This window comes from Thamnophis sirtalis, unplaced genomic scaffold (genome assembly GCF_051295495.1).
Source record: "Thamnophis sirtalis isolate CommonGarterSnake01/CBP01778 unplaced genomic scaffold, rThaSir2_p1.2 scaffold_2, whole genome shotgun sequence".
Taxonomy (NCBI): domain Eukaryota; kingdom Metazoa; phylum Chordata; class Lepidosauria; order Squamata; family Natricidae; genus Thamnophis; species Thamnophis sirtalis.
The window spans coordinates 161,480,518-161,494,968 of record NW_028261382.1 but is presented as its reverse complement, the minus strand read 5'-3'; the positions used below and the strand labels follow the sequence as shown (position 1 = coordinate 161,494,968).

The 14,451-nt window shown below is 36.1% G+C and overlaps 1 protein-coding gene across 1 annotated transcript in view; it reads right to left on the bottom strand.

Moving 5' to 3' along the window:
• Positions 1-14,451, bottom strand: part of ZNF407 (zinc finger protein 407) — a 367,412-nt gene that overhangs the window by 48,700 nt on the left and 304,261 nt on the right. The window lies entirely within an intron of this gene.

Genomic DNA, 14,451 nt, shown 5'->3' with positions numbered 1-14,451 from the left:
TAAAGTTCTGGGAATAATCAATATTTTTTTTTTAAAAAAAAACCTCTCTTCTATTATTCTCATATAATCTTTTCAACAACCCTTAAGTTGTTTTTACCCCCCTTCTCTTGCACATCTCATTTATTCACAGATATATTGGGTATGATGGAATATTTCATTTTTTATAACTAGTTATGTGTCACTGTGTTTTCACATGGCATACGAGAGCTACATTTCAATAAGAACAACTAGCTATAGCTTGACTTGTAAATGCAATTCTGCACGTAATAACACAGTTAATTAAATTAGTCATCACAACTATCTGTTTTATTATTATTTTTCCAGGGTATTCTTTATTGTTTAACTTGTCCTACTTTAAAACTCCTTGATGTTCACACTCTTTCACTCATGAAAATAAAATTCATAACTTGGATCAGCAGTGACATAACTCCTCCATGCCATATATCTCTTTTTATAATAACACTGTAAACCCAATGTAAATTTAAATCAAAACCTATTTTCCTCATCAACTACAATGTAGGTGAAATAATAAGCTGTGAATCCTAAACTTCAGTGCTGAAAACAGGAACTAGAGTTTTAAAAATGTGGTTTAATCTACTGACCCAGAGTTACAATAATAATGATGATGATGATGATGATGATGATGATGATGAAAAATCTGTACTAGGGAAGAAAACATCTCTATTATGAAAGCTTACTATCAGTCTGAGCCAACAAAACGTGAATTTCAAAAATGAATGTATCAGATTTGGAAGGTGAACCACACAGACTGTGATATCAGTGAACAAAGGCTAATGGACCAATGATGTGTAATTCTAAGCCACAAATTTTTCACTACAGCAGAATTAATAGGAATCGAAGAGAAAGTAACTAATGGTCTGAGTATACCAACAAAGAAGAGTAACATCAAGAATGATTTGCAGACTCAAAAGCAAACTGAGGAACAAAGGGAGGAAGAGGATGCTGAAATGGATGAAGGTAAAGAACAAGGAAGCACTGAAGAACAAACACCAACAGATATTGCTCAATTAGCTGAGAAAATAAAGTATCAAATGGAAGATGCTGAAAGAACACATTTGCCAAAGCTGAACCAAGTGAACCAGAAAGAATGGAGAAAGGTACTAAAAAAGGTCAATGAGGCTGTGCAAACTATTCAAACCACTACATTAGCTGAAACAAACCAGCTGATGAATGCAGCAGCTTGCATAACCACCAAAGAATTGGGTTTGAAAATACAAAAGAACCAAAGAGGCAAGAAGAGGAAGCCTAAATGGAAAATTTGGTTGGAATTGAAGATCAAAAAATTTCATGGAAACTTGAGCAACTTGAAGAACCTAAGGCAAGGTCAGCTAAAGCAGTGTTTTTCAACCTTTTTTGTGCAAAGGCACATTTTTTTCATGAAAAAAATCACAAGGCACACCACCATTAGAAAATGTTAAAAAAATTTAACTCTGTGCCTATATTGACTATATATAAAGTGTTTTTCCCACGGCACACCTTACACTATGTCACGGCACACTAGTGTGCCGCGGCACAGTGGTTGAAAAACACTGAGCTAAAGAACAAGCATGTCAAAAGCAGCCTGGAATCAAGATATGATTTGGAGAATAAAGAGATTGCGATAATAATTGAAGAGCTGAAGCAGAGGGTTGTTGCCGTTGTGAAAAGATTAAAAGATATGAAAATCGAGTAACTCAATTCAAGGAAAACTCACAGTTCAGAGCAAATCAACACCAGTTTATAAGAGCTTAGAAAGTGGAGATGGTGTAACAACAAATGAAAAGCCTGATAAAGGGAAAGCTCTGAAATTCTGGAAGAATTTGTGGGAAAACAACAAGAATCACAACAGAAATGCAAAAGACCTTTTCTAGCCGGCGCAAATGGGGCGGGCTGCAAGAGGGAGGGAGGGAGTCTGGATTGCTGCAAAGCAAGTCTTGGGAAGTCCTTTGCACCGGCTAGAAAAGGTCTTCACTCATTCCCTCTTCTTGCAGCACGCCCCGATGCAAAAAACGCCGAGATTGGTGCACTTGGGGCTGCTGCTGCTGCAACATCCAGGGAGGCTCAGCTGGTCTGAGTAGGCAGGGCAGGGGTAACGTGGTGCCCAGCTCATGTGCTCTGAGCAGAGGGGGAGCCGCCCCCTCTGCCAGCGCTGGGCAGCAAAGCTTAACATCTCAGCGCTGAGATGTTAAGCTTTAATGCCCAGCACTGGCAGAGGGGGCGGCTCCCCCTCTGCTTGGAGCACCTGAGCTGGGCACCGCGTTACCCCTGCCCCCTCCTCCTCCGCCATGCTTTTGAGGAGCCATCGGGCCTTTTTTCCTGCTCCCGCCCCTTCACCGCCTTCCTACTGGCTCCCGTGGCCTCAAGGCTCCTCAAAAGCATGGCAGGAGCTTTGCCGGCTTCACCTCAGCCGCAGCACTGGGCAGCAAATCTGGCAGTGCTGTTAGAGGAGGAGGAGGCAGCAGCAGTTAGTCCGGTGGTGGCGGGGGCTTACCGTCAGTCCAGTCGCCCCGTGCTCATCAAAACAAATCACTGCGGCTGCGTGGGAGTTGAAAAGTGCTGCACGGTGTTTTCTTGCCTTAGAGGGAACAGTGGTCCTACGGGGGAGTCTCCGGCCGCTGCGCTCGCCTCGCCCACCGACCCCCGAAGTGCACGAGGGATGCTTTGGGGAAAGGCTCTGCTTCCAGACCCCGCCGAGGGCCACACACACAGGTGGCTCTTTTTGGAGAGGCGGAGGCTTTCCCATGGCTTGTCCGGGTGGAAGTGGGGCTGGAAAGGCGAGCCGCTCCCCTGCCCATCCGCCTGCTCACTCGCTACACTACCCCGCCCATGTGACCGACAGCGGATGGGCGGGGGAACGAATGAGCGGCTCACTTGCTCCCCGCCCATCCGCTCGCTCACTCGCTACACTACCCCGCCCATGTGAGCGGCAGCGGATGGGCAGGGGAGCGAGCGATCAAAGAAGGTGCCAAAATTAAAGTGGGATCTTTTGACAACGGCCCGGGACGCGGGAAAAATTATGAAGAAGCGTGCCTGTCCCGCCAAATGTGGGACGTCTGGTCACCTTAATCTAGAGACAATGTTTCTGAACATATAGCATGATGAATAATCAACATGAAGAAACTTAATATCTCCCTACAAAATGGTCTTATCTTCCTTTAAAGCCATCCATAACTGGCATCCATAACTATAGCTTGTGACAACTAATCCCACCATTAAACTTATATACCTTTATCTATCTTAAATTTCTAACTACTGATTGACTATAGATTTCAGTATTATAAGAGAGATAAAGGAGAGAAGATTTCTCTTAGTCCAGTTCCTGCACATCCGAAGAACTTTACTTAGCTCTATCATAGCTTCCTTCATTGTCTCTGATTTAAGGAAGTCCCAAACATTATTACTCTTCACCCACATAAAGTTGATATGGCTCCTTGAACATTTTAATTCCCCTAATATTTAACTTCTTCAGCTCTAGATATGTGCTCTCTAAAGTTCAGCTTAAGTATGTTGGCTTATGCATTTATTTAATCAAGTTTATATGGCTGCCTATCTTATGCAGTGGCTAAGTGAGACAAAAAACAGACATTGAAACATTTAATAAAACCATTTAAAACAATAAACAAAACAAAATAAAATAAATGTATGGGCATTTTCCAAATTATTTATAATTTTACAGTAGCACAACCTTTTCTTTATTTCGGGAGTTTTTTAAAAGTTCCTTGACTAAACTACAGCTCTGAGATTTCTAGGTTTTCTACCATCAATGTATAACCAAGTATGAACTTGATCAGTTTTTTCCCAGATGTGACTTGCTGTATTTCTCCACCAGATTCTTCTTTTTTTTTTAAAAAAATGCCTGGAGTAGCTAGAATATTGATCTATCAGTCTTCTGAGTAACATGGAACAAAGGTCTACCTTAGTTTAGACCAAGCTTTTCATGTTACCTGAGCATGCATTTGTTGTATGTTTCTTTAATTATGTAAGAAATTTCCTATCCACATTGTTCTTATTGGTATTAATAAGCAGCATGATATGGAAACCAACTCTATTAATTCCAGTAAACAACTACAGCTAGATTGCAACAGCATACAGTATAGATTCAATTAATTAATTGATTGATTATAAATATCATGGATTCCAAAATGGCCCTGTGGCAGAAAAGAAAGGAAATAATTAAACATACATAGAGACATTCAATAAAATGAGCTTATAATTATGACCTGGGATGATACAATCAGCTAAAATCAAGACAACACTATTGGGTCCAAACAATGACAGAACAGCTAACCCATTTTAGATGTACATCAGAGATGGATGCTATTCACTCTATGCTAACCTGAAGCCTGTTCTAGACAGGATGACGAGGATCAAGGAGAGAAATCACACAGATTGTTGCCTAGTAACTGTATATGTTTTCTCTTGCATCTTCTGGGTGACTACAATGATGACAGCACAAAGAAAACTCTTCTAAACATGATGAAGTAACTTTTTGGCAACAAATTGATTTAAATTGAATCAAAATGAGAAAAGGGGATCATAATGCATTTCATAAATATGTCTTTTTCTACATCAACACATTTTTTTAAAAAATCCCAGAATGTCTTATTATTTCGTAGTAAATAGTATTTTCAGAGACAAATAGCAGTTGGAGAATACTAATTTTCAGCAAAAAAACAAAAACAAAAACAAAATCTGGCATCACAATCCAGGTTAAGTACTGCTTCTGCCTTGCCCCCCAAAACACAAGGTGATCAGCTGAAATACATTTTTTTAAAATGTATACATAGAGCAAAATGTTTGACTTACCAGTCTACACTCTTCTACTTTTAGCAATATTGAAATTGTTGTAAAAATTATATAAATGTTAATTAAACATTAGTTGCATGTTGAAAATCTCTACTGCAAATTATGTATACAACAAGTAAAGGTTATCTACAATCTACATCAACCAGAAGTGCCAATAGGTCATTAAAAACAGGTGTAGAAGACAAGAAGCAGTAAAATAATAAGGAAGTCATAAGGTAGACCATGCAGTAGATACAGTGACAAAGTCCTGGTTACTGGGAGTGGAGATCACTAGGTTTGAATGGAAAACTAGTGTTCTTGCAGAGGCTGTTACACAATTAGTCTCATTGTACTTGGTTCATTTTCTAAAACTCACCAGGATAGTAAAAATTAGTCCTGAAACAAGGAAGACTAATTCTTATTTCTGTCACTTGCCACATCTTCTTTCACACCATTTTATTCCACACTCTTTTAATTTAGCTTTCTATCTTCTCAACAAAAACTCACATGGCTATTTAAGCATGCTCAGTTAAGTCAATAATTCTATTGGGGCAGAGTCGTCAATGTGCTTATAGTCTGAAGAAAATATCCTGATGATTTGATTGTTTGTATAAAAAGTGGAGTTAAAGATTTCCAATCTTTTTATTTGTTTCTTGGCTTCGGGGCTGGAGGACTCAGAGTCTCCCAGATTCTAGCCTGGTGCCTTAAGAACTATATCAAGCTGGCTCCCCAAGGATCATAGCAAATGAATATTGGGAAAGGTCTGTTGTAACTGGCAACCAAAGAAGCACTGAATTGTGTGGATGTAATATGTATATATGTATACACACACACACACACACACACACACACACACACACACACACTTTACATCAACTATAAGAAACAGGGCCAGCTTCAGAGTGGGGTAAATTTAGTTATAAGGATCCTGCTAATGGTAATGCCATTCTCATTTTGTCCCAGAGAAACAGTGGGAAATATTACAAAATTCATGGTTTGAATGTTTCACCTTCAGACATGAATTCACTGAGACAAAAATCCCCCAAATCCTGGAACAAACCAACAGACTTCTGCTTTTCTATGGCCACACAACATTTAAATGTCCCCATTTAGGTCCCCTCTGTAGCAGCTAGGCCTGAGGATTCCTTTAACCTGGCCGGGGGGGGGGGGGGAGCTTGACAAGTGCATCTGAAATTTCCCATTGGGACTTTTGATATTATGAGATCTCCTCAATCTTACTCTGATGCCTAATGCAATGAAAGCAACGCTAAACTTCTCGTTGATTGATGAGGGATAGCCAGAGATTTTGAATTTCCCTTCCAAGAAATACTTTAAACTCCATTTAAAGCTTAGAACCCTCCTTTCTTCATTAAGCAGAAAAATGCTGCTGACTTTTGAATATTCTGTAAGGAACAAAAGACCTTTCTTAATGCATTTGGGAAGGCAATAAGAAGGTAATATTTCTCTTTAGAGAATTGTTGAAATCTCACCAGAACTTTGCATCTCCCCTGCACGAAAAGCAAACTCATAAAGCAGCCTTCCCATCTTTATGAGAAATAGGTCTTAGCAACTGAGTTGTGATTTTGCTTCTTTCCTTTATTAAGCTTCTTTCATTTGTTTTCCCAAGTAAATATTCCATTTATCCATGATCTATTTTGCAAACGCCACACTCTTGTGAATTTTAGTAAATATATTAGCTCTGCTGGACACAGAGAGAAATACGAATCCTGAAAAAGTATGCTAACATTACATAGCACTTTGGATTATGAGCAAAGAAACTAGACAGATATATAAAACAAATCAAGAGATGTGTATGACCAACTAGAGATAACAGAATGTAAAGAACACTGGGCTAACCAAATTACACAACTAACAAAGCACCTGCACCTGAGTACAAAGATAATAAAAATTATAATACTGATTTTGAAGAAAATATCTAAACAAAAATTAAGAATAGTATACATTAAATCCATAACATTCAACTATTAACATGAATAGTAGAAGAAATTAAATGGTATGTTGCTCATTTAATACTACTTAGCTCCTAATAAAAGGCAGGTAAATATTTCTTTTACTGTTCAAAGTAATGTGTGTTAGATATATAAGAAGGGTTAATTTTGAATAATATTAATTTGGAAGTTTCGTGTTTTATGCTTCCTTACAGAAGCATGGAAGCCCAAATCCATTTAACGAAAAACACAGAAGGCAAATAGCAAAAGAGATCTGAGTCAAATCAGCCTGTTTCAGAAATGAAACAGGGAACAATAATTCCCATTGAAATGGCAGGGCCTTTGTCTTAAAAGACCCAGTAACACAACAGAAACAAAATATGATAAAAAAATGAAAATTCAGGTACAAGAATTATGTATTTCATACTGAATAATTATTTCCTTACTGCCCGTAAATCCTCTCTGGTAAGCTGTGCATCTAAAACTCATCGAACTGCCAAGGGGTAAACGCAGCTCCATCCATCACACAGCCACTTGACAAATACATTCCATAATAGAAGTTTATTTTTATGGGAGGCTGAATCAAGGACTTTCCCATGCATACAAAAACTTGTCAAAATTATTTATGAGTCTTGCTGAGACACACAATATGTCATATCAAACTCCTATTTTCCTTCCAAGCACAGACTGTCAATATCTCTGCTACTATCAATAATGTGGAACACCGAAACTATAGGCCCTCAGCATTTTGAGGTCATTTGCCCATCCTAGCTTGCTGCCAAGAACTCACTTACTTTTTTCTCGAACTGCAATGCAGCTGAAGACAGATTCATTTTCAATCACAGTGAGATTCTGTTAAGGTAAGCAAGCATCAGGGACCAACTCAAAATCTTGTCCAACTCAGAATGGTTTTTGTTTTTTTTAACAAAATGAAAATACTTTTGACAAATCATATTTCATTATAGCTAGAATTAGGGGAACATTGAGGATACTTTGGATTTCCCGTCTGCCTTATTTTTTTTGGCTGGGATTTAAAAAATAAATAAATCTGAGGGTTTTATATGTATGTATAGCCTATCTGGACAAAAAGAGATTAAATGAATCCTAAATAGTTGAAAAAAGTGAATTTTTCTAAAGCTATAGAAAGACTTGATTGTGTAGCATTGCTAATGGGAAGATTATATCATATTTTAATTCAACTTTCATTGTAGTCTTTAGGAAGAAAAATTACAAATGCACAAAATGTGTTCTTTGTATTAAGCAAGTTGAAAATAGTATGCACAAAATGCTAACTTATCTTGGTTTTTTAAAGCCTAAAATATTGCCACATTGGGTTAGTTCCACAGTACCATTACAGCTACCAGTGAGTAAGTATTATTAGATTATTCATATATACTGTCATATTATGAATTGTGAAGTTCTTTACTCTGGAAAGTTTTAGGGTTGCTATAGTAAAAATGAAGTGCAGTTTTACTTGTTTCATTTCAAATATGAGACACCTCAGGTCTTTCAGCCAAATTAGATTTCTCCCAATGTCCATATGGCCCCTTGTTAATCCCATATGGTATATATTAATTTGGCTCCACTTTACATTTTGTCAAGAGCCAAGTTTATCTCTTCAGTCTTTGCTGAATCAAGCATGTGCTTCTAACAGTATGGATGGGACTTGGCTCAGTGGGGTTTCTCAGCATGACAAAGATGAAAACTCCAGAGAAGAACTGTGATCCCTAATCATCCTTTCCCCTACAGTTTAAAATTCTGAAATAAGTGTCTGAATGTGTGTAACAAAGAATAAATATAGAAGGTTTAGTACATGCATATGTATACATGCATGCATGTGAGATGTCTCAGGGTGAGTGTGCTTGTGCTTCGTACACTTATATTATCAAGACAAGAGCTGTTGGCTTTTTCAAGCTGGCCTCTATAGCTGTGCCCTTAAAAACTGACACCTAGGAATTAACAGGGAACCAAATGTATTTCCATGTGAAGTACAGAAACTCTGTCAGTTTCTGCAGATTGAACAGGACTGTTGTTTTAGCCAATTAGGTTAAATATTCACAAAAAAAATAAGCGCATGGGTCCTTGACTGCAACCTAGTGGCCACGTTAAAACAGTTTATAAAGAGTCCTCTTGTATTTTCATTTGTCTGTTTTGCATTATATTCTAAAGCGCTAGAGCCAGCTCATCATCAGACAGAATTTAATGGCACATGCTCAGTATTTAACAATCCTCTTTTTACCACAAGGGAAAGCATCCTCATCCTTATCAACATATCTGTATTTGGTCCAGAACAGTACGTAGAATTCAGAAATTGTAGTTACTTAAAATATGCTGAAATATTTAAGAGGGGTTACAATCAATCCTATGGCGCAAAGTGCAGATTACTGAGTAATACTTGGCTGTGGATAGAGTTGGAGTCAGATTGATCTGATAATAACACTTTAAGATAAAATAAATAGGAATGACCAGGATATTTAATAAGGGAAACCATTGAATTTTCAGTTTCAGGAGCCAAAACTATAGTCCTGGTTTCACATGGAGTTTGGCATGAGACAGAGTAAACTGAAAGTTAATATATTTTTAAAAGAACACTGAATTCAGCTATCACTTGAGAAGTATCTCAGCCATGCCCTTTCCTTATCTGCTAATTTTTTACATGTTAGAGAGTATGTGATAGAAGACAATGCCTGCACTCTGAAATAGTGTAAGACCTCCAGGGGAGAGTTCTGTTAGTGTTAAAGTAAAGGTCAGATTCGTATCTGAATTCAGAGGTCTTATGTCTGAGGCGATGTATAGGCTCTCACCCATTCTCAGATAGCTGTCCTGAATCTACTATAGACACTGATCTTAAATGGAAGATTTAACTCTGAATGCTCTTTTTACATTTTCATAGAATATACTTCACAACTACAACTCCTTTGACACGCTAACTGTCAGACTAACTATATCACTAAAGGTCAAGAGGTAATTGGAGATCTCTCTAATTGTTAGGCTTTTGCAAGGTCTGAGCTTGATCATTCACTGAACTGTTGAGTTGATAGGATTCGTGTAGCTAGTTATAAATTGATAATCTAAATTAATTCATTCAAGCAGAAATCGATTTTGTAACTCCTTGAGAGCTTGTAATAATGCTTACCTCCTACTGCTAGCTGCATTCTAAAGCTGGTTGGAAACAGCTGGATTCAGGTGACCTGCTAGCTCATTAAATCTGTTACATGTTCCTTTTGGTAAATGATATTAAGCTAAAATGTCCTTGTGTTGATTTTTTTCTTTTAATTTTACAACCAAAATAACCTAATTTATAACATGAAATAACAATTGCCTTGAACTACTTTGCCTTGTTAACAGATTTTATGTATTTTTCATTTACACAAAGGTAATGGAAAACATTTAAACTATCTGTTATTTAAGCCACTAGATATATGTTACTTGAAGTCTGATAGCTTCAGAAAATTATTGGGCCTTTGCTTTGTAAGTAATAAACGGCAAACAACTCATTTCAGTGGTTACTAAATAAAATATGAACATTTTTATTTTATTTGTTTTCCATTGGAAAAAATAAACTCAATTTGCTTTTTAAATTCATTTAGAAATATTACTTATTATTTCTCCCTGTGTAATGCAAATGCATAATTTCAATTTTTAAGGTTAAAACTTCTTAATCTAGAAATAAAGGTAACTTAATTCTGAAGTTCTTGTAAAAGAGAATATTTTCTCTATACTGTCATTTCTATGGAAATGAATAGATTTCTTTTTCTAAATTATTTCAATTACCTTTGCTTAATCAAAAAAATTACACACTAGAAAAGTAGTATTCGTCCCAACAAAATTATTAACTGAGATATCTTTCAATATTTTATTAAATACAACATAGCTGTTTAATTAAGAATTCTTTTATCTAAATCATGCAAGGAAGATTGAAGGGTAATAAGCAGTTTAGAAACTCATAATAAAGAACACACAATAGTGTTACATACCAGTAATCCAAAATATCTACAATATCACTGACACCTTAGCCCATTTTTCTAATAGAGTTCAATATGCAGCATGCATTCATTCAGATCGATGAAATGGTTAAAACTAGCCCAAGGAATTACGAGAAGATATGCTTGAGATTACTCAGCTATTAATATAATAGGAATTAAAATCAGAATTATTAGCTTATTAAAGTTAAAGATCCATATAAAGATAAAGCATTTTTTTAATTATCAGAAAGAAGAAGCTACCATTGATTTCTAACTCCTAGTATTAAAAGAAAGAGAAGAGCAGAATATATTTTTCTGAGACTTAAACAGACTTATCAGGAATCAATTCTACCCAAAGAATAGTTTCCATCATCTTAGATTCTTGCTCAGTAACCAACATCATCAGTCTTGTTCAGATAAATACATACAGTATGACATCCTAAATGCATGGTGTCTCTGTTATGAATTAGTCCGGCTTGGTGAAATAATAGCAGTGGATGTTATCTTTAAACAACAACTATTGTGGATATTTATGTTGCCAAAATGGTGCATCCAAGGCTTGGTGATAACCTCAAACCACCCAATAGGAATTTAGCTCCAAGACCATAGAATGTTGAACAAAAGACATTAGTATACAGATATTTGCTTCTTCTACCTAAATTATAAATAACAAGATTTAAAGAGGTCATAGTACTAGAAGCACAGACGCAAAAGTTCTTAAAAACTAGTATCTTTCCTATATTAAATGGAATCAGACTGGAACTAATTCTCTGGTTACTTTACTTAGATTCTGATTTTAAAAGACAAATTACATCAAATCTGGTGCCACACTTTAAGATAATCTAACCACTGAAATGTCAATGAGTTTAGTTTCCTTTGTTAAACATACTTTATCCCAAAATGCCATTAAGTATGATATAAATAATGATATAAAATCCAACTGTTACATTTTAAATGACAGATTTAATTTGAACAATTTTCTAAATAAGGTCCCCCACATCCCTTTCTGGTCAAGTCAATGTCTACTTTCATAACATATTGTCAGTTGGAAAAATACTTATATATTGTTCTGACTTTATTAATATTCCACAGTGAAAGGTTCTGTTCAATGACGCCTTAAATCACGAATGGAGATTTCTGTCCCCTGGGAAGCATATTTCATTATTTTTTTGGTGTCTGGGTACTGAAAATTGTATGAAACACAATGCAGTGGTAAAGTAGAATAAATGGGGTCTTATTGTGCATCAAAGCCCATTGTAGTCTTGCTTTCTTTTTCTACATTGTGTGACAGAAGACAAGTGCTACACTATATTTCCTTTCTCTGAAATACAGAAAAGGGCACTACAATAATTTTCTTTGGATCTTTTGAAATATTTTTTGAAATTGCTGGGAACCCCAAACATGCCCCAAATCCTAACATATTTATTGAAAATTGGAGGACATTGATTGCCATCTAGTGGTGTGGCAAACATATTGGAAGTGCTCACACAATCCCTTAGATAAAGACCAAGACTTCGGTTATAGGTGCAATATTTTAAAAATAAAATAACGATCAGTCATGAACAATCTATTAAGGTATTACTTGAGATCTCAGATTTTTTTGCCATCCTAATTTTAAGAATTACTTAAAACACACAATGCCATATCTTCTATAGACATATTTCATGCACTAAGCACATTTGGAACTAGTAATCCTTAGGTTTGCAAAGATAAAATAAATGAAGACTTTCTTGAGTTGACATCAACTCTTAGTGATTACATGGAAATAAACATGTAATTTTCATAACAACAACACACCTTCCTCTAAAATGGATTTTTCTATAGGTAGTCTAGCCTACAACCCTAGAATTTTCTGGTAGTTTCATATTCAAGTGAACTAGGCTGTACATTTCCTTTAAAGAGGTACTTGAACTTTGTGAGAGTATCCAGAAACACAGCTTTTGAACAAATTAAATCAGACATATTTTCTTCCACATTTGGGCATCTGCAGACCTAGCAACTTTGCCGAATTATTTTCCCACTTAAAAAATTTCTTTTGAAGGATTTTCCAGTATTAACCAGGCCTCACTTTGAATTCATTTTCATAAAATCACCACTTTAATTTTAACACTTTGTCAAAAATTAATCTTTTTCTGAACATAAAAGAACAACATTTGACTTTTTTCAATAGCCACTATAATTTGACAAATGTTTTCACTCATGTTGCCCTCAATCTTAAAGATTTTAAAGGTGCATGATTTATTAACCAAGTCACAATACAGTCTATATTCTAGAGGGCTGTAATTGGTGTGTTATCAAAAAAATGATGCCATTTTTGATCTCTGAGTTTCCCAACTTTAGGTATTCCATATTATAGGAGCTCACAAATAAGAATTGATATAGTTATCATGATTGCTCAGATATCTTTTCCTAGAGACTTTTTTAAATTGGATGTAAGAGAAGAGTAATAACTCTATTCACTGTTTTTAGATTTAAATTTTAGATTATATTATTCCATCTCTATTATTTTTATAAATAATTCAAGATGGCCAACACAAGGAATACTTTTGTCTACTATTTCTCCGCAACAATCCTATGAGGTGGGTTTGTAAGAGAGATGGGGGGGGAGCGAGGAAGGGAGGGAGGGAGTGGGGGGAAAGAAGAGGGAGAGAGACTGGCCCAAAATTACGTAGGCTGCTTTCATGCTTATGGTGGGACTAGAATTCACAGACTCCTGGTTTCTAGCCTGTGCCTTAACCACTAGACAAACTGGCTCCCCCCCCCCGCTGCTTTATTATTTTATTTAAAAGTACACTTCTACTTCTAAGTTTAGCTTATAATTCTGATAGCTATTAATTTATTAAATAAAACTTTTTAGATGATACAGCCCCTGACTGTTCATAAAACTCAGTGGCCTATAGTTTGAATCTCTTTTAAGCTCACAATTTTAGTGCACAAGTCAAATAGCCAAAAAAAATGTAATGCTAAGCAAATTACAGAAAGATGTTCTCTGATTGCTATTTTTTGCTCGCTTCCTCATAATACTGAAAAAGGGACAACTGTGACAGTTGCTCAGAACATGCATTTTTTTCAGCTTCTCCAGCTAATAATGTCCAATATCCTTTTCTAGTATTTTTGTACCAACTAAATAATGCAAGCAATAAATATCTCCAAATTGTAACAAAACGCTCACTAAAATTTTTAGATATACATCAATAAATCAGGATTAAATTATGCAGTACGATAGTAAAAGTCCCACTATAATGTTGTGCAAGTTGTGGTGGAACAATAGTTTGCCCAACACCAGCAACAATAAAGCTGTGTAGAACCATTAAATTATTTTTGAACAGATCATGGGCATGGATAATAGCCACTAGCCAATCCTTACAACTGTGGAACAGATCCAACAACTGAATAGTGCTTGGAGCTCTTTAAGACTCTGTGTATTTGAGCAGGATATTTTAATGAGAAGCTAATGGGAAAGAGTCAAATGACTCTGTCCCATTTGTCATATTTTGGATGTCTAAGTGCCTCATTAGGCCACTTCACTGCTGCATTTGAAGAACTTCAGTAGAATGAGGTTGTCTAAAGCTACTGTGAATGGCAAGCCAAAGCTAGTTTTTAATTGGCATAAGCAGTTCAATAAAAACTGCACACAATATATATGATTTGCAGTGATAATTTGAATTTTTATTCAAAAATTGATTAAGATGTTTTGCTCATATGATGTATATGCCACTCAAAGGACTCCTCTACAATATACAATACAGTAC